This window comes from Anomaloglossus baeobatrachus, unplaced genomic scaffold, assembly GCF_048569485.1.
Source record: "Anomaloglossus baeobatrachus isolate aAnoBae1 unplaced genomic scaffold, aAnoBae1.hap1 Scaffold_573, whole genome shotgun sequence".
Lineage (NCBI taxonomy): Eukaryota > Metazoa > Chordata > Amphibia > Anura > Aromobatidae > Anomaloglossus > Anomaloglossus baeobatrachus.
In genome coordinates, this window is record NW_027444935.1 from 16,837 (window position 1) to 32,685 (window position 15,849).

General features: G+C 46.6%; 12 non-coding genes across 12 annotated transcripts; all 12 read right to left on the reverse strand.

Moving 5' to 3' along the window:
- Positions 1-214: 214 nt before the first annotated feature.
- LOC142284760 (U2 spliceosomal RNA) lies at positions 215-405 on the reverse strand. The gene has a single exon (XR_012746236.1). It is a non-coding gene; the product is annotated as a U2 spliceosomal RNA (small nuclear RNA).
- Positions 406-1,522: 1,117 nt separating this feature from the next.
- On the reverse strand, positions 1,523-1,713 carry LOC142284736 (U2 spliceosomal RNA). The gene has a single exon (XR_012746220.1). It is a non-coding gene; the product is annotated as a U2 spliceosomal RNA (small nuclear RNA).
- A 1,117-nt stretch (positions 1,714-2,830) lies between these two features.
- LOC142284761 (U2 spliceosomal RNA) lies at positions 2,831-3,021 on the reverse strand. The gene has a single exon (XR_012746237.1). It is a non-coding gene; the product is annotated as a U2 spliceosomal RNA (small nuclear RNA).
- A 1,117-nt stretch (positions 3,022-4,138) lies between these two features.
- On the reverse strand, positions 4,139-4,329 carry LOC142284762 (U2 spliceosomal RNA). Its single transcript, XR_012746238.1, has one exon. It is a non-coding gene; the product is annotated as a U2 spliceosomal RNA (small nuclear RNA).
- A 1,117-nt stretch (positions 4,330-5,446) lies between these two features.
- Positions 5,447-5,637, reverse strand: LOC142284763 (U2 spliceosomal RNA). Its single transcript, XR_012746239.1, has one exon. It is a non-coding gene; the product is annotated as a U2 spliceosomal RNA (small nuclear RNA).
- Positions 5,638-6,754: 1,117 nt separating this feature from the next.
- Positions 6,755-6,945, reverse strand: LOC142284731 (U2 spliceosomal RNA). Its single transcript, XR_012746215.1, has one exon. It is a non-coding gene; the product is annotated as a U2 spliceosomal RNA (small nuclear RNA).
- A 1,117-nt stretch (positions 6,946-8,062) lies between these two features.
- On the reverse strand, positions 8,063-8,253 carry LOC142284764 (U2 spliceosomal RNA). Its single transcript, XR_012746240.1, has one exon. It is a non-coding gene; the product is annotated as a U2 spliceosomal RNA (small nuclear RNA).
- A 1,117-nt stretch (positions 8,254-9,370) lies between these two features.
- On the reverse strand, positions 9,371-9,561 carry LOC142284727 (U2 spliceosomal RNA). Its single transcript, XR_012746212.1, has one exon. It is a non-coding gene; the product is annotated as a U2 spliceosomal RNA (small nuclear RNA).
- A 1,117-nt stretch (positions 9,562-10,678) lies between these two features.
- LOC142284765 (U2 spliceosomal RNA) lies at positions 10,679-10,869 on the reverse strand. Its single transcript, XR_012746241.1, has one exon. It is a non-coding gene; the product is annotated as a U2 spliceosomal RNA (small nuclear RNA).
- Positions 10,870-11,986: 1,117 nt separating this feature from the next.
- On the reverse strand, positions 11,987-12,177 carry LOC142284766 (U2 spliceosomal RNA). The gene has a single exon (XR_012746242.1). It is a non-coding gene; the product is annotated as a U2 spliceosomal RNA (small nuclear RNA).
- Positions 12,178-13,294: 1,117 nt separating this feature from the next.
- Positions 13,295-13,485, reverse strand: LOC142284767 (U2 spliceosomal RNA). Its single transcript, XR_012746243.1, has one exon. It is a non-coding gene; the product is annotated as a U2 spliceosomal RNA (small nuclear RNA).
- Positions 13,486-14,602: 1,117 nt separating this feature from the next.
- LOC142284768 (U2 spliceosomal RNA) lies at positions 14,603-14,793 on the reverse strand. The gene has a single exon (XR_012746244.1). It is a non-coding gene; the product is annotated as a U2 spliceosomal RNA (small nuclear RNA).
- Positions 14,794-15,849: the final 1,056 nt, after the last annotated feature.

The window sequence follows — 15,849 nt, forward strand, 5'->3', positions numbered from 1 at the left end:
ATCTATTCCATTCAATTACACATGATCTAGATTAGACTGACAACAAGATACTGCACGGGACATAGCAGAGTTGGTGAAGTTGAGTGGTGATGAGTTTGCTATTTGGATGAATAAAGCAAGTAAAAAGTGTGTTAGATAAAAATTCATTTCAATTCGCTAATCGGGCTAATATGAATCAGGTGAATCGAGTTCTGCTTTTGGAAACTGGGTTAAGAAGGGGTGCACCGTTCCTGGAGGTACTGCAATACCAGGTCAATGCGTGGAGTGGACAGAGCAAGCTCTTTTTCCATCTCCCTGTTCTAAAAATCCATTTAATATATGGTCCCCAGATAGGGGACGTATCAGATATTAAACTGATAAGAACAGATACTACACTTGATCTTAGCCAAAAGGCCGAGAAGCGATAACCAGAATTGGTTTGGGCCTCGAGTGGCACCCTGGCCTATGCCGGACACATCTTAGGGAGAGAGAGCGAGAGGGAGACAAACCCACGCCTACACAAGACATTTTGTCACCCAAGCCAACCCTTGAAAAGGCTGCTTTGCAGAGCAAAAACAAGAAGAATGGTGCGTTTTGCAGCCGCCGCCCACTGCAATGAATCTGAATAACTCCTCCTTTAGGGCGCAAGCAACTCCCCTCCCCCTTGCAGTCTTTCCAATTCACGATACAAAAAGACGGACAGGACAGGTTGCCTGACTTTCCGTCACTGCCACCCTTTGCCATCCTTACCCGTAGAAAGCCCTTTCATCATCCCCAAACCCTAATCTTTTCCCTTTCCTTCCCAGCCCCCAAACCCTGCCCTCTGTACCTTTCTCACCACCCGCTTCCCTTCTCCTGTCATCCCCCTACCACCCGGGAAAAAAAGAGATTGCCCCCTCCTTCCACTAGCCCACCCTCCCACCCAAAGAACAACTTCTTCTGCGCAGCTTGTTTTCTAGGCAGCAGCGCTATTGTGATGTCATCGGGGGGCATTGTGACAAGCCGCCAGTGTTCCGTCTCTTCATGTTGTGCACTGTTCAAACCGAAAATACATCAACAGGCAGGCTACAGAAAAGCTTACTAACAAAGGTTAGAGAGGGGCTTTCTCAGAGGGCTTTTTACAGTTTGTCTATTCCCAATTAGCCGGTTTAGTATACTTAATGAAAGTACTAATTCTTTCATAGGCCGCCCATTCTTAGTATTTGACGTTCAGGTAACAACAGGTAACTTTATTTGGAGTGGAAGCAGAGAGATAACACCAGATGCCAATTGTAGATCCTCTCACACCTGTGGTCACTGCAGCATCTGACTCCACTTTGTCCAAAAGGGATCTATTCCATTCAATTACACATGATCTAGATTAGACTGACAACAAGATACTGCACGGGACATAGCAGAGTTGGTGAAGTTGAGTGGTGATGAGTTTGCTATTTGGATGAATAAAGCAAGTAAAAAGTGTGTTAGATAAAAATTCATTTCAATTCGCTAATCGGGCTAATATGAATCAGGTGAATCGAGTTCTGCTTTTGGAAACTGGGTTAAGAAGGGGTGCACCGTTCCTGGAGGTACTGCAATACCAGGTCAATGCGTGGAGTGGACAGAGCAAGCTCTTTTTCCATCTCCCTGTTCTAAAAATCCATTTAATATATGGTCCCCAGATAGGGGACGTATCAGATATTAAACTGATAAGAACAGATACAACACTTGATCTTAGCCAAAAGGCCGAGAAGCGATAACCAGAATTGGTTTGGGCCTCGAGTGGCACCCTGGCCTATGCCGGACACATCTTAGGGAGAGAGAGCGAGAGGGAGACAAACCCACGCCTACACAAGACATTTTGTCACCCAAGCCAACCCTTGAAAAGGCTGCTTTGCAGAGCAAAAACAAGAAGAATGGTGCATTTTGCAGCCGCCGCCCACTGCAATGAATCTGAATAACTCCTCCTTTAGGGCGCAAGCAACTCCCCTCCCCCTTGCAGTCTTTCCAATTCACGATACAAAAAGACGGACAGGACAGGTTGCCTGACTTTCCGTCACTGCCACCCTTTGCCATCCTTACCCGTAGAAAGCCCTTTCATCATCCCCAAACCCTAATCTTTTCCCTTTCCTTCCCAGCCCCCAAACCCTGCCCTCTGTACCTTTCTCACCACCCGCTTCCCTTCTCCTGTCATCCCCCTACCACCCGGGAAAAAAAGAGATTGCCCCCTCCTTCCACTAGCCCACCCTCCCACCCAAAGAACAACTTCTTCTGCGCAGCTTGTTTTCTAGGCAGCAGCGCTATTGTGATGTCATCGGGGGGCATTGTGACAAGCCGCCAGTGTTCCGTCTCTTCATGTTGTGCACTGTTCAAACCGAAAATACATCAACAGGCAGGCTACAGAAAAGCTTACTAACAAAGGTAAGAGAGGGGCTTTCTCAGAGGGCTTTTTACAGTTTGTCTATTCCCAATTAGCCGGTTTAGTATACTTAATGAAAGTACTAATTCTTTCATAGGCCGCCCATTCTTAGTATTTGACGTTCAGGTAACAACAGGTAACTTTATTTGGAGTGGAAGCAGAGAGATAACACCAGATGCCAATTGTAGATCTTCTCACACCTGTGGTCACTGCAGCATCTGACTCCACTTTGTCCAAAAGGGATCTATTCCATTCAATTACACATGATCTAGATTAGACTGACAACAAGATACTGCACGGGACATAGCAGAGTTGGTGAAGTTGAGTGGTGATGAGTTTGCTATTTGGATGAATAAAGCAAGTAAAAAGTGTGTTAGATAAAAATTCATTTCAATTCGCTAATCGGGCTAATATGAATCAGGTGAATCGAGTTCTGCTTTTGGAAACTGGGTTAAGAAGGGGTGCACCGTTCCTGGAGGTACTGCAATACCAGGTCAATGCGTGGAGTGGACAGAGCAAGCTCTTTTTCCATCTCCCTGTTCTAAAAATCCATTTAATATATGGTCCCCAGATAGGGGACGTATCAGATATTAAACTGATAAGAACAGATACTACACTTGATCTTAGCCAAAAGGCCGAGAAGCGATAACCAGAATTGGTTTGGGCCTCGAGTGGCACCCTGGCCTATGCCGGACACATCTTAGGGAGAGAGAGCGAGAGGGAGACAAACCCACGCCTACACAAGACATTTTGTCACCCAAGCCAACCCTTGAAAAGGCTGCTTTGCAGAGCAAAAACAAGAAGAATGGTGCGTTTTGCAGCCGCCGCCCACTGCAATGAATCTGAATAACTCCTCCTTTAGGGCGCAAGCAACTCCCCTCCCCCTTGCAGTCTTTCCAATTCACGATACAAAAAGACGGACAGGACAGGTTGCCTGACTTTCCGTCACTGCCACCCTTTGCCATCCTTACCCGTAGAAAGCCCTTTCATCATCCCCAAACCCTAATCTTTTCCCTTTCCTTCCCAGCCCCCAAACCCTGCCCTCTGTACCTTTCTCACCACCCGCTTCCCTTCTCCTGTCATCCCCCTACCACCCGGGAAAAAAAGAGATTGCCCCCTCCTTCCACTAGCCCACCCTCCCACCCAAAGAACAACTTCTTCTGCGCAGCTTGTTTTCTAGGCAGCAGCGCTATTGTGATGTCATCGGGGGGCATTGTGACAAGCCGCCAGTGTTCCGTCTCTTCATGTTGTGCACTGTTCAAACCGAAAATACATCAACAGGCAGGCTACAGAAAAGCTTACTAACAAAGGTTAGAGAGGGGCTTTCTCAGAGGGCTTTTTACAGTTTGTCTATTCCCAATTAGCCGGTTTAGTATACTTAATGAAAGTACTAATTCTTTCATAGGCCGCCCATTCTTAGTATTTGACGTTCAGGTAACAACAGGTAACTTTATTTGGAGTGGAAGCAGAGAGATAACACCAGATGCCAATTGTAGATCCTCTCACACCTGTGGTCACTGCAGCATCTGACTCCACTTTGTCCAAAAGGGATCTATTCCATTCAATTACACATGATCTAGATTAGACTGACAACAAGATACTGCACGGGACATAGCAGAGTTGGTGAAGTTGAGTGGTGATGAGTTTGCTATTTGGATGAATAAAGCAAGTAAAAAGTGTGTTAGATAAAAATTCATTTCAATTCGCTAATCGGGCTAATATGAATCAGGTGAATCGAGTTCTGCTTTTGGAAACTGGGTTAAGAAGGGGTGCACCGTTCCTGGAGGTACTGCAATACCAGGTCAATGCGTGGAGTGGACAGAGCAAGCTCTTTTTCCATCTCCCTGTTCTAAAAATCCATTTAATATATGGTCCCCAGATAGGGGACGTATCAGATATTAAACTGATAAGAACAGATACTACACTTGATCTTAGCCAAAAGGCCGAGAAGCGATAACCAGAATTGGTTTGGGCCTCGAGTGGCACCCTGGCCTATGCCGGACACATCTTAGGGAGAGAGAGCGAGAGGGAGACAAACCCACGCCTACACAAGACATTTTGTCACCCAAGCCAACCCTTGAAAAGGCTGCTTTGCAGAGCAAAAACAAGAAGAATGGTGCGTTTTGCAGCCGCCGCCCACTGCAATGAATCTGAATAACTCCTCCTTTAGGGCGCAAGCAACTCCCCTCCCCCTTGCAGTCTTTCCAATTCACGATACAAAAAGACGGACAGGACAGGTTGCCTGACTTTCCGTCACTGCCACCCTTTGCCATCCTTACCCGTAGAAAGCCCTTTCATCATCCCCAAACCCTAATCTTTTCCCTTTCCTTCCCAGCCCCCAAACCCTGCCCTCTGTACCTTTCTCACCACCCGCTTCCCTTCTCCTGTCATCCCCCTACCACCCGGGAAAAAAAGAGATTGCCCCCTCCTTCCACTAGCCCACCCTCCCACCCAAAGAACAACTTCTTCTGCGCAGCTTGTTTTCTAGGCAGCAGCGCTATTGTGATGTCATCGGGGGGCATTGTGACAAGCCGCCAGTGTTCCGTCTCTTCATGTTGTGCACTGTTCAAACCGAAAATACATCAACAGGCAGGCTACAGAAAAGCTTACTAACAAAGGTTAGAGAGGGGCTTTCTCAGAGGGCTTTTTACAGTTTGTCTATTCCCAATTAGCCGGTTTAGTATACTTAATGAAAGTACTAATTCTTTCATAGGCCGCCCATTCTTAGTATTTGACGTTCAGGTAACAACAGGTAACTTTATTTGGAGTGGAAGCAGAGAGATAACACCAGATGCCAATTGTAGATCCTCTCACACCTGTGGTCACTGCAGCATCTGACTCCACTTTGTCCAAAAGGGATCTATTCCATTCAATTACACATGATCTAGATTAGACTGACAACAAGATACTGCACGGGACATAGCAGAGTTGGTGAAGTTGAGTGGTGATGAGTTTGCTATTTGGATGAATAAAGCAAGTAAAAAGTGTGTTAGATAAAAATTCATTTCAATTCGCTAATCGGGCTAATATGAATCAGGTGAATCGAGTTCTGCTTTTGGAAACTGGGTTAAGAAGGGGTGCACCGTTCCTGGAGGTACTGCAATACCAGGTCAATGCGTGGAGTGGACAGAGCAAGCTCTTTTTCCATCTCCCTGTTCTAAAAATCCATTTAATATATGGTCCCCAGATAGGGGACGTATCAGATATTAAACTGATAAGAACAGATACTACACTTGATCTTAGCCAAAAGGCCGAGAAGCGATAACCAGAATTGGTTTGGGCCTCGAGTGGCACCCTGGCCTATGCCGGACACATCTTAGGGAGAGAGAGCGAGAGGGAGACAAACCCACGCCTACACAAGACATTTTGTCACCCAAGCCAACCCTTGAAAAGGCTGCTTTGCAGAGCAAAAACAAGAAGAATGGTGCGTTTTGCAGCCGCCGCCCACTGCAATGAATCTGAATAACTCCTCCTTTAGGGCGCAAGCAACTCCCCTCCCCCTTGCAGTCTTTCCAATTCACGATACAAAAAGACGGACAGGACAGGTTGCCTGACTTTCCGTCACTGCCACCCTTTGCCATCCTTACCCGTAGAAAGCCCTTTCATCATCCCCAAACCCTAATCTTTTCCCTTTCCTTCCCAGCCCCCAAACCCTGCCCTCTGTACCTTTCTCACCACCCGCTTCCCTTCTCCTGTCATCCCCCTACCACCCGGGAAAAAAAGAGATTGCCCCCTCCTTCCACTAGCCCACCCTCCCACCCAAAGAACAACTTCTTCTGCGCAGCTTGTTTTCTAGGCAGCAGCGCTATTGTGATGTCATCGGGGGGCATTGTGACAAGCCGCCAGTGTTCCGTCTCTTCATGTTGTGCACTGTTCAAACCGAAAATACATCAACAGGCAGGCTACAGAAAAGCTTACTAACAAAGGTTAGAGAGGGGCTTTCTCAGAGGGCTTTTTACAGTTTGTCTATTCCCAATTAGCCGGTTTAGTATACTTAATGAAAGTACTAATTCTTTCATAGGCCGCCCATTCTTAGTATTTGACGTTCAGGTAACAACAGGTAACTTTATTTGGAGTGGAAGCAGAGAGATAACACCAGATGCCAATTGTAGATCCTCTCACACCTGTGGTCACTGCAGCATCTGACTCCACTTTGTCCAAAAGGGATCTATTCCATTCAATTACACATGATCTAGATTAGACTGACAACAAGATACTGCACGGGACATAGCAGAGTTGGTGAAGTTGAGTGGTGATGAGTTTGCTATTTGGATGAATAAAGCAAGTAAAAAGTGTGTTAGATAAAAATTCATTTCAATTCGCTAATCGGGCTAATATGAATCAGGTGAATCGAGTTCTGCTTTTGGAAACTGGGTTAAGAAGGGGTACACCGTTCCTGGAGGTACTGCAATACCAGGTCAATGCGTGGAGTGGACAGAGCAAGCTCTTTTTCCATCTCCCTGTTCTAAAAATCCATTTAATATATGGTCCCCAGATAGGGGACGTATCAGATATTAAACTGATAAGAACAGATACTACACTTGATCTTAGCCAAAAGGCCGAGAAGCGATAACCAGAATTGGTTTGGGCCTCGAGTGGCACCCTGGCCTATGCCGGACACATCTTAGGGAGAGAGAGCGAGAGGGAGACAAACCCACGCCTACACAAGACATTTTGTCACCCAAGCCAACCCTTGAAAAGGCTGCTTTGCAGAGCAAAAACAAGAAGAATGGTGCGTTTTGCAGCCGCCGCCCACTGCAATGAATCTGAATAACTCCTCCTTTAGGGCGCAAGCAACTCCCCTCCCCCTTGCAGTCTTTCCAATTCACGATACAAAAAGACGGACAGGACAGGTTGCCTGACTTTCCGTCACTGCCACCCTTTGCCATCCTTACCCGTAGAAAGCCCTTTCATCATCCCCAAACCCTAATCTTTTCCCTTTCCTTCCCAGCCCCCAAACCCTGCCCTCTGTACCTTTCTCACCACCCGCTTCCCTTCTCCTGTCATCCCCCTACCACCCGGGAAAAAAAGAGATTGCCCCCTCCTTCCACTAGCCCACCCTCCCACCCAAAGAACAACTTCTTCTGCGCAGCTTGTTTTCTAGGCAGCAGCGCTATTGTGATGTCATCGGGGGGCATTGTGACAAGCCGCCAGTGTTCCGTCTCTTCATGTTGTGCACTGTTCAAACCGAAAATACATCAACAGGCAGGCTACAGAAAAGCTTACTAACAAAGGTTAGAGAGGGGCTTTCTCAGAGGGCTTTTTACAGTTTGTCTATTCCCAATTAGCCGGTTTAGTATACTTAATGAAAGTACTAATTCTTTCATAGGCCGCCCATTCTTAGTATTTGACGTTCAGGTAACAACAGGTAACTTTATTTGGAGTGGAAGCAGAGAGATAACACCAGATGCCAATTGTAGATCCTCTCACACCTGTGGTCACTGCAGCATCTGACTCCACTTTGTCCAAAAGGGATCTATTCCATTCAATTACACATGATCTAGATTAGACTGACAACAAGATACTGCACGGGACATAGCAGAGTTGGTGAAGTTGAGTGGTGATGAGTTTGCTATTTGGATGAATAAAGCAAGTAAAAAGTGTGTTAGATAAAAATTCATTTCAATTCGCTAATTGGGCTAATATGAATCAGGTGAATCGAGTTCTGCTTTTGGAAACTGGGTTAAGAAGGGGTGCACCGTTCCTGGAGGTACTGCAATACCAGGTCAATGCGTGGAGTGGACAGAGCAAGCTCTTTTTCCATCTCCCTGTTCTAAAAATCCATTTAATATATGGTCCCCAGATAGGGGACGTATCAGATATTAAACTGATAAGAACAGATACTACACTTGATCTTAGCCAAAAGGCCGAGAAGCGATAACCAGAATTGGTTTGGGCCTCGAGTGGCACCCTGGCCTATGCCGGACACATCTTAGGGAGAGAGAGCGAGAGGGAGACAAACCCACGCCTACACAAGACATTTTGTCACCCAAGCCAACCCTTGAAAAGGCTGCTTTGCAGAGCAAAAACAAGAAGAATGGTGCGTTTTGCAGCCGCCGCCCACTGCAATGAATCTGAATAACTCCTCCTTTAGGGCGCAAGCAACTCCCCTCCCCCTTGCAGTCTTTCCAATTCACGATACAAAAAGACGGACAGGACAGGTTGCCTGACTTTCCGTCACTGCCACCCTTTGCCATCCTTACCCGTAGAAAGCCCTTTCATCATCCCCAAACCCTAATCTTTTCCCTTTCCTTCCCAGCCCCCAAACCCTGCCCTCTGTACCTTTCTCACCACCCGCTTCCCTTCTCCTGTCATCCCCCTACCACCCGGGAAAAAAAGAGATTGCCCCCTCCTTCCACTAGCCCACCCTCCCACCCAAAGAACAACTTCTTCTGCGCAGCTTGTTTTCTAGGCAGCAGCGCTATTGTGATGTCATCGGGGGGCATTGTGACAAGCCGCCAGTGTTCCGTCTCTTCATGTTGTGCACTGTTCAAACCGAAAATACATCAACAGGCAGGCTACAGAAAAGCTTACTAACAAAGGTTAGAGAGGGGCTTTCTCAGAGGGCTTTTTACAGTTTGTCTATTCCCAATTAGCCGGTTTAGTATACTTAATTAAAGTACTAATTCTTTCATAGGCCGCCCATTCTTAGTATTTGACGTTCAGGTAACAACAGGTAACTTTATTTGGAGTGGAAGCAGAGAGATAACACCAGATGCCAATTGTAGATCCTCTCACACCTGTGGTCACTGCAGCATCTGACTCCACTTTGTCCAAAAGGGATCTATTCCATTCAATTACACATGATCTAGATTAGACTGACAACAAGATACTGCACGGGACATAGCAGAGTTGGTGAAGTTGAGTGGTGATGAGTTTGCTATTTGGATGAATAAAGCAAGTAAAAAGTGTGTTAGATAAAAATTCATTTCAATTCGCTAATCGGGCTAATATGAATCAGGTGAATCGAGTTCTGCTTTTGGAAACTGGGTTAAGAAGGGGTGCACCGTTCCTGGAGGTACTGCAATACCAGGTCAATGCGTGGAGTGGACAGAGCAAGCTCTTTTTCCATCTCCCTGTTCTAAAAATCCATTTAAGATATGGTCCCCAGATAGGGGACGTATCAGATATTAAACTGATAAGAACAGATACTACACTTGATCTTAGCCAAAAGGCCGAGAAGCGATAACCAGAATTGGTTTGGGCCTCGAGTGGCACCCTGGCCTATGCCGGACACATCTTAGGGAGAGAGAGCGAGAGGGAGACAAACCCACGCCTACACAAGACATTTTGTCACCCAAGCCAACCCTTGAAAAGGCTGCTTTGCAGAGCAAAAACAAGAAGAATGGTGCGTTTTGCAGCCGCCGCCCACTGCAATGAATCTGAATAACTCCTCCTTTAGGGCGCAAGCAACTCCCCTCCCCCTTGCAGTCTTTCCAATTCACGATACAAAAAGACGGACAGGACAGGTTGCCTGACTTTCCGTCACTGCCACCCTTTGCCATCCTTACCCGTAGAAAGCCCTTTCATCATCCCCAAACCCTAATCTTTTCCCTTTCCTTCCCAGCCCCCAAACCCTGCCCTCTGTACCTTTCTCACCACCCGCTTCCCTTCTCCTGTCATCCCCCTACCACCCGGGAAAAAAAGAGATTGCCCCCTCCTTCCACTAGCCCACCCTCCCACCCAAAGAACAACTTCTTCTGCGCAGCTTGTTTTCTAGGCAGCAGCGCTATTGTGATGTCATCGGGGGGCATTGTGACAAGCCGCCAGTGTTCCGTCTCTTCATGTTGTGCACTGTTCAAACCGAAAATACATCAACAGGCAGGCTACAGAAAAGCTTACTAACAAAGGTTAGAGAGGGGCTTTCTCAGAGGGCTTTTTACAGTTTGTCTATTCCCAATTAGCCGGTTTAGTATACTTAATGAAAGTACTAATTCTTTCATAGGCCGCCCATTCTTAGTATTTGACGTTCAGGTAACAACAGGTAACTTTATTTGGAGTGGAAGCAGAGAGATAACACCAGATGCCAATTGTAGATCCTCTCACACCTGTGGTCACTGCAGCATCTGACTCCACTTTGTCCAAAAGGGATCTATTCCATTCAATTACACATGATCTAGATTAGACTGACAACAAGATACTGCACGGGACATAGCAGAGTTGGTGAAGTTGAGTGGTGATGAGTTTGCTATTTGGATGAATAAAGCAAGTAAAAAGTGTGTTAGATAAAAATTCATTTCAATTCGCTAATCGGGCTAATATGAATCAGGTGAATCGAGTTCTGCTTTTGGAAACTGGGTTAAGAAGGGGTGCACCGTTCCTGGAGGTACTGCAATACCAGGTCAATGCGTGGAGTGGACAGAGCAAGCTCTTTTTCCATCTCCCTGTTCTAAAAATCCATTTAATATATGGTCCCCAGATAGGGGACGTATCAGATATTAAACTGATAAGAACAGATACTACACTTGATCTTAGCCAAAAGGCCGAGAAGCGATAACCAGAATTGGTTTGGGCCTCGAGTGGCACCCTGGCCTATGCCGGACACATCTTAGGGAGAGAGAGCGAGAGGGAGACAAACCCACGCCTACACAAGACATTTTGTCACCCAAGCCAACCCTTGAAAAGGCTGCTTTGCAGAGCAAAAACAAGAAGAATGGTGCGTTTTGCAGCCGCCGCCCACTGCAATGAATCTGAATAACTCCTCCTTTAGGGCGCAAGCAACTCCCCTCCCCCTTGCAGTCTTTCCAATTCACGATACAAAAAGACGGACAGGACAGGTTGCCTGACTTTCCGTCACTGCCACCCTTTGCCATCCTTACCCGTAGAAAGCCCTTTCATCATCCCCAAACCCTAATCTTTTCCCTTTCCTTCCCAGCCCCCAAACCCTGCCCTCTGTACCTTTCTCACCACCCGCTTCCCTTCTCCTGTCATCCCCCTACCACCCGGGAAAAAAAGAGATTGCCCCCTCCTTCCACTAGCCCACCCTCCCACCCAAAGAACAACTTCTTCTGCGCAGCTTGTTTTCTAGGCAGCAGCGCTATTGTGATGTCATCGGGGGGCATTGTGACAAGCCGCCAGTGTTCCGTCTCTTCATGTTGTGCACTGTTCAAACCGAAAATACATCAACAGGCAGGCTACAGAAAAGCTTACTAACAAAGGTTAGAGAGGGGCTTTCTCAGAGGGCTTTTTACAGTTTGTCTATTCCCAATTAGCCGGTTTAGTATACTTAATGAAAGTACTAATTCTTTCATAGGCCGCCCATTCTTAGTATTTGACGTTCAGGTAACAACAGGTAACTTTATTTGGAGTGGAAGCAGAGAGATAACACCAGATGCCAATTGTAGATCCTCTCACACCTGTGGTCACTGCAGCATCTGACTCCACTTTGTCCAAAAGGGATCTATTCCATTCAATTACACATGATCTAGATTAGACTGACAACAAGATACTGCACGGGACATAGCAGAGTTGGTGAAGTTGAGTGGTGATGAGTTTGCTATTTGGATGAATAAAGCAAGTAAAAAGTGTGTTAGATAAAAATTCATTTCAATTCGCTAATCGGGCTAATATGAATCAGGTGAATCGAGTTCTGCTTTTGGAAACTGGGTTAAGAAGGGGTGCACCGTTCCTGGAGGTACTGCAATACCAGGTCAATGCGTGGAGTGGACAGAGCAAGCTCTTTTTCCATCTCCCTGTTCTAAAAATCCATTTAATATATGGTCCCCAGATAGGGGACGTATCAGATATTAAACTGATAAGAACAGATACTACACTTGATCTTAGCCAAAAGGCCGAGAAGCGATAACCAGAATTGGTTTGGGCCTCGAGTGGCACCCTGGCCTATGCCGGACACATCTTAGGGAGAGAGAGCGAGAGGGAGACAAACCCACGCCTACACAAGACATTTTGTCACCCAAGCCAACCCTTGAAAAGGCTGCTTTGCAGAGCAAAAACAAGAAGAATGGTGCGTTTTGCAGCCGCCGCCCACTGCAATGAATCTGAATAACTCCTCCTTTAGGGCGCAAGCAACTCCCCTCCCCCTTGCAGTCTTTCCAATTCACGATACAAAAAGACGGACAGGACAGGTTGCCTGACTTTCCGTCACTGCCACCCTTTGCCATCCTTACCCGTAGAAAGCCCTTTCATCATCCCCAAACCCTAATCTTTTCCCTTTCCTTCCCAGCCCCCAAACCCTGCCCTCTGTACCTTTCTCACCACCCGCTTCCCTTCTCCTGTCATCCCCCTACCACCCGGGAAAAAAAGAGATTGCCCCCTCCTTCCACTAGCCCACCCTCCCACCCAAAGAACAACTTCTTCTGCGCAGCTTGTTTTCTAGGCAGCAGCGCTATTGTGATGTCATCGGGGGGCATTGTGACAAGCCGCCAGTGTTCCGTCTCTTCATGTTGTGCACTGTTCAAACCGAAAATACATCAACAGGCAGGCTACAGAAAAGCTTACTAACAAAGGTTAGAGAGGGGCTTTCTCAGAGGGCTTTTTACAGTTTGTCTATTCCCAATTAGCCGGTTTAGTATACTTAATGAAAGTACTAATTCTTTCATAGGCCGCCCATTCTTAGTATTTGACGTTCAGGTAACAACAGGTAACTTTATTTGGAGTGGAAGCAGAGAGATAACACCAGATGCCAATTGTAGATCCTCTCACACCTGTGGTCACTGCAGCATCTGACTCCACTTTGTCCAAAAGGGATCTATTCCATTCAATTACACATGATCTAGATTAGACTGACAACAAGATACTGCACGGGACATAGCAGAGTTGGTGAAGTTGAGTGGTGATGAGTTTGCTATTTGGATGAATAAAGCAAGTAAAAAGTGTGTTAGATAAAAATTCATTTCAATTCGCTAATCGGGCTAATATGAATCAGGTGAATCGAGTTCTGCTTTTGGAAACTGGGTTAAGAAGGGGTGCACCGTTCCTGGAGGTACTGCAATACCAGGTCAATGCGTGGAGTGGACAGAGCAAGCTCTTTTTCCATCTCCCTGTTCTAAAAATCCATTTAATATATGGTCCCCAGATAGGGGACGTATCAGATATTAAACTGATAAGAACAGATACTACACTTGATCTTAGCCAAAAGGCCGAGAAGCGATAACCAGAATTGGTTTGGGCCTCGAGTGGCACCCTGGCCTATGCCGGACACATCTTAGGGAGAGAGAGCGAGAGGGAGACAAACCCACGCCTACACAAGACATTTTGTCACCCAAGCCAACCCTTGAAAAGGCTGCTTTGCAGAGCAAAAACAAGAAGAATGGTGCGTTTTGCAGCCGCCGCCCACTGCAATGAATCTGAATAACTCCTCCTTTAGGGCGCAAGCAACTCCCCTCCCCCTTGCAGTCTTTCCAATTCACGATACAAAAAGACGGACAGGACAGGTTGCCTGACTTTCCGTCACTGCCACCCTTTGCCATCCTTACCCGTAGAAAGCCCTTTCATCATCCCCAAACCCTAATCTTTTCCCTTTCCTTCCCAGCCCCCAAACCCTGCCCTCTGTACCTTTCTCACCACCCGCTTCCCTTCTCCTGTCATCCCCCTACCACCCGGGAAAAAAAGAGATTGCCCCCTCCTTCCACTAGCCCACCCTCCCACCCAAAGAACAACTTCTTCTGCGCAGCTTGTTTTCTAGGCAGCAGCGCTATTGTGATGTCATCGGGGGGCATTGTGACAAGCCGCCAGTGTTCCGTCTCTTCATGTTGTGCACTGTTCAAACCGAAAATACATCAACAGGCAGGCAACAGAAAAGCTTACTAACAAAGGTTAGAGAGGGGCTTTCTCAGAGGGCTTTTTACAGTTTGTCTATTCCCAATTAGCCGGTTTAGTATACTTAATGAAAGTACTAATTCTTTCATAGGCCGCCCATTCTTAGTATTTGACGTTCAGGTAACAACAGGTAACTTTATTTGGAGTGGAAGCAGAGAGATAACACCAGATGCCAATTGTAGATCCTCTCACACCTGTGGTCACTGCAGCATCTGACTCCACTTTGTCCAAAAGGGATCTATTCCATTCAATTACACATGATCTAGATTAGACTGACAACAAGATACTGCACGGGACATAGCAGAGTTGGTGAAGTTGAGTGGTGATGAGTTTGCTATTTGGATGAATAAAGCAAGTAAAAAGTGTGTTAGATAAAAATTCATTTCAATTCGCTAATCGGGCTAATATGAATCAGGTGAATCGAGTTCTGCTTTTGGAAACTGGGTTAAGAAGGGGTGCACCGTTCCTGGAGGTACTGCAATACCAGGTCAATGCGTGGAGTGGACAGAGCAAGCTCTTTTTCCATCTCCCTGTTCTAAAAATCCATTTAATATATGGTCCCCAGATAGGGGACGTATCAGATATTAAACTGATAAGAACAGATACTACACTTGATCTTAGCCAAAAGGCCGAGAAGCGATAACCAGAATTGGTTTGGGCCTCGAGTGGCACCCTGGCCTATGCCGGACACATCTTAGGGAGAGAGAGCGAGAGGGAGACAAACCCACGCCTACACAAGACATTTTGTCACCCAAGCCAACCCTTGAAAAGGCTGCTTTGCAGAGCAAAAACAAGAAGAATGGTGCGTTTTGCAGCCGCCGCCCACTGCAATGAATCTGAATAACTCCTCCTTTAGGGCGCAAGCAACTCCCCTCCCCCTTGCAGTCTTTCCAATTCACGATACAAAAAGACGGACAGGACAAGTTGCCTGACTTTCCGTCACTGCCACCCTTTGCCATCCTTACCCGTAGAAAGCCCTTTCATCATCCCCAAACCCTAATCTTTTCCCTTTCCTTCCCAGCCCCCAAACCCTGCCCTCTGTACCTTTCTCACCACCCGCTTCCCTTCTCCTGTCATCCCCCTACCACCCGGGAAAAAAAGAGATTGCCCCCTCCTTCCACTAGCCCACCCTCCCACCCAAAGAACAACTTCTTCTGCGCAGCTTGTTTTCTAGGCAGCAGCGCTATTGTGATGTCATCGGGGGGCATTGTGACAAGCCGCCAGTGTTCCGTCTCTTCATGTTGTGCACTGTTCAAACCGAAAATACATCAACAGGCAGGCTACAGAAAAGCTTACTAACAAAGGTTAGAGAGGGGCTTTCTCAGAGGGCTTTTTACAGTTTGTCTATTCCCAATTAGCCGGTTTAGTATACTTAATGAAAGTACTAATTCTTTCATAGGCCGCCCATTCTTAGTATTTGACGTTCAGGTAACAACAGGTAACTTTATTTGGAGTGGAAGCAGAGAGATAACACCAGATGCCAATTGTAGATCCTCTCACACCTGTGGTCACTGCAGCATCTGACTCCACTTTGTCCAAAAGGGATCTATTCCATTCAATTACACATGATCTAGATTAGACTGACAACAAGATACTGCACGGGACATAGCAGAGTTGGTGAAGTTGAGTGGTGATGAGTTTGCTATTTGGATGAATAAAGCAAGTAAAAAGTGTGTTAGATAAAAATTCATTTCAAT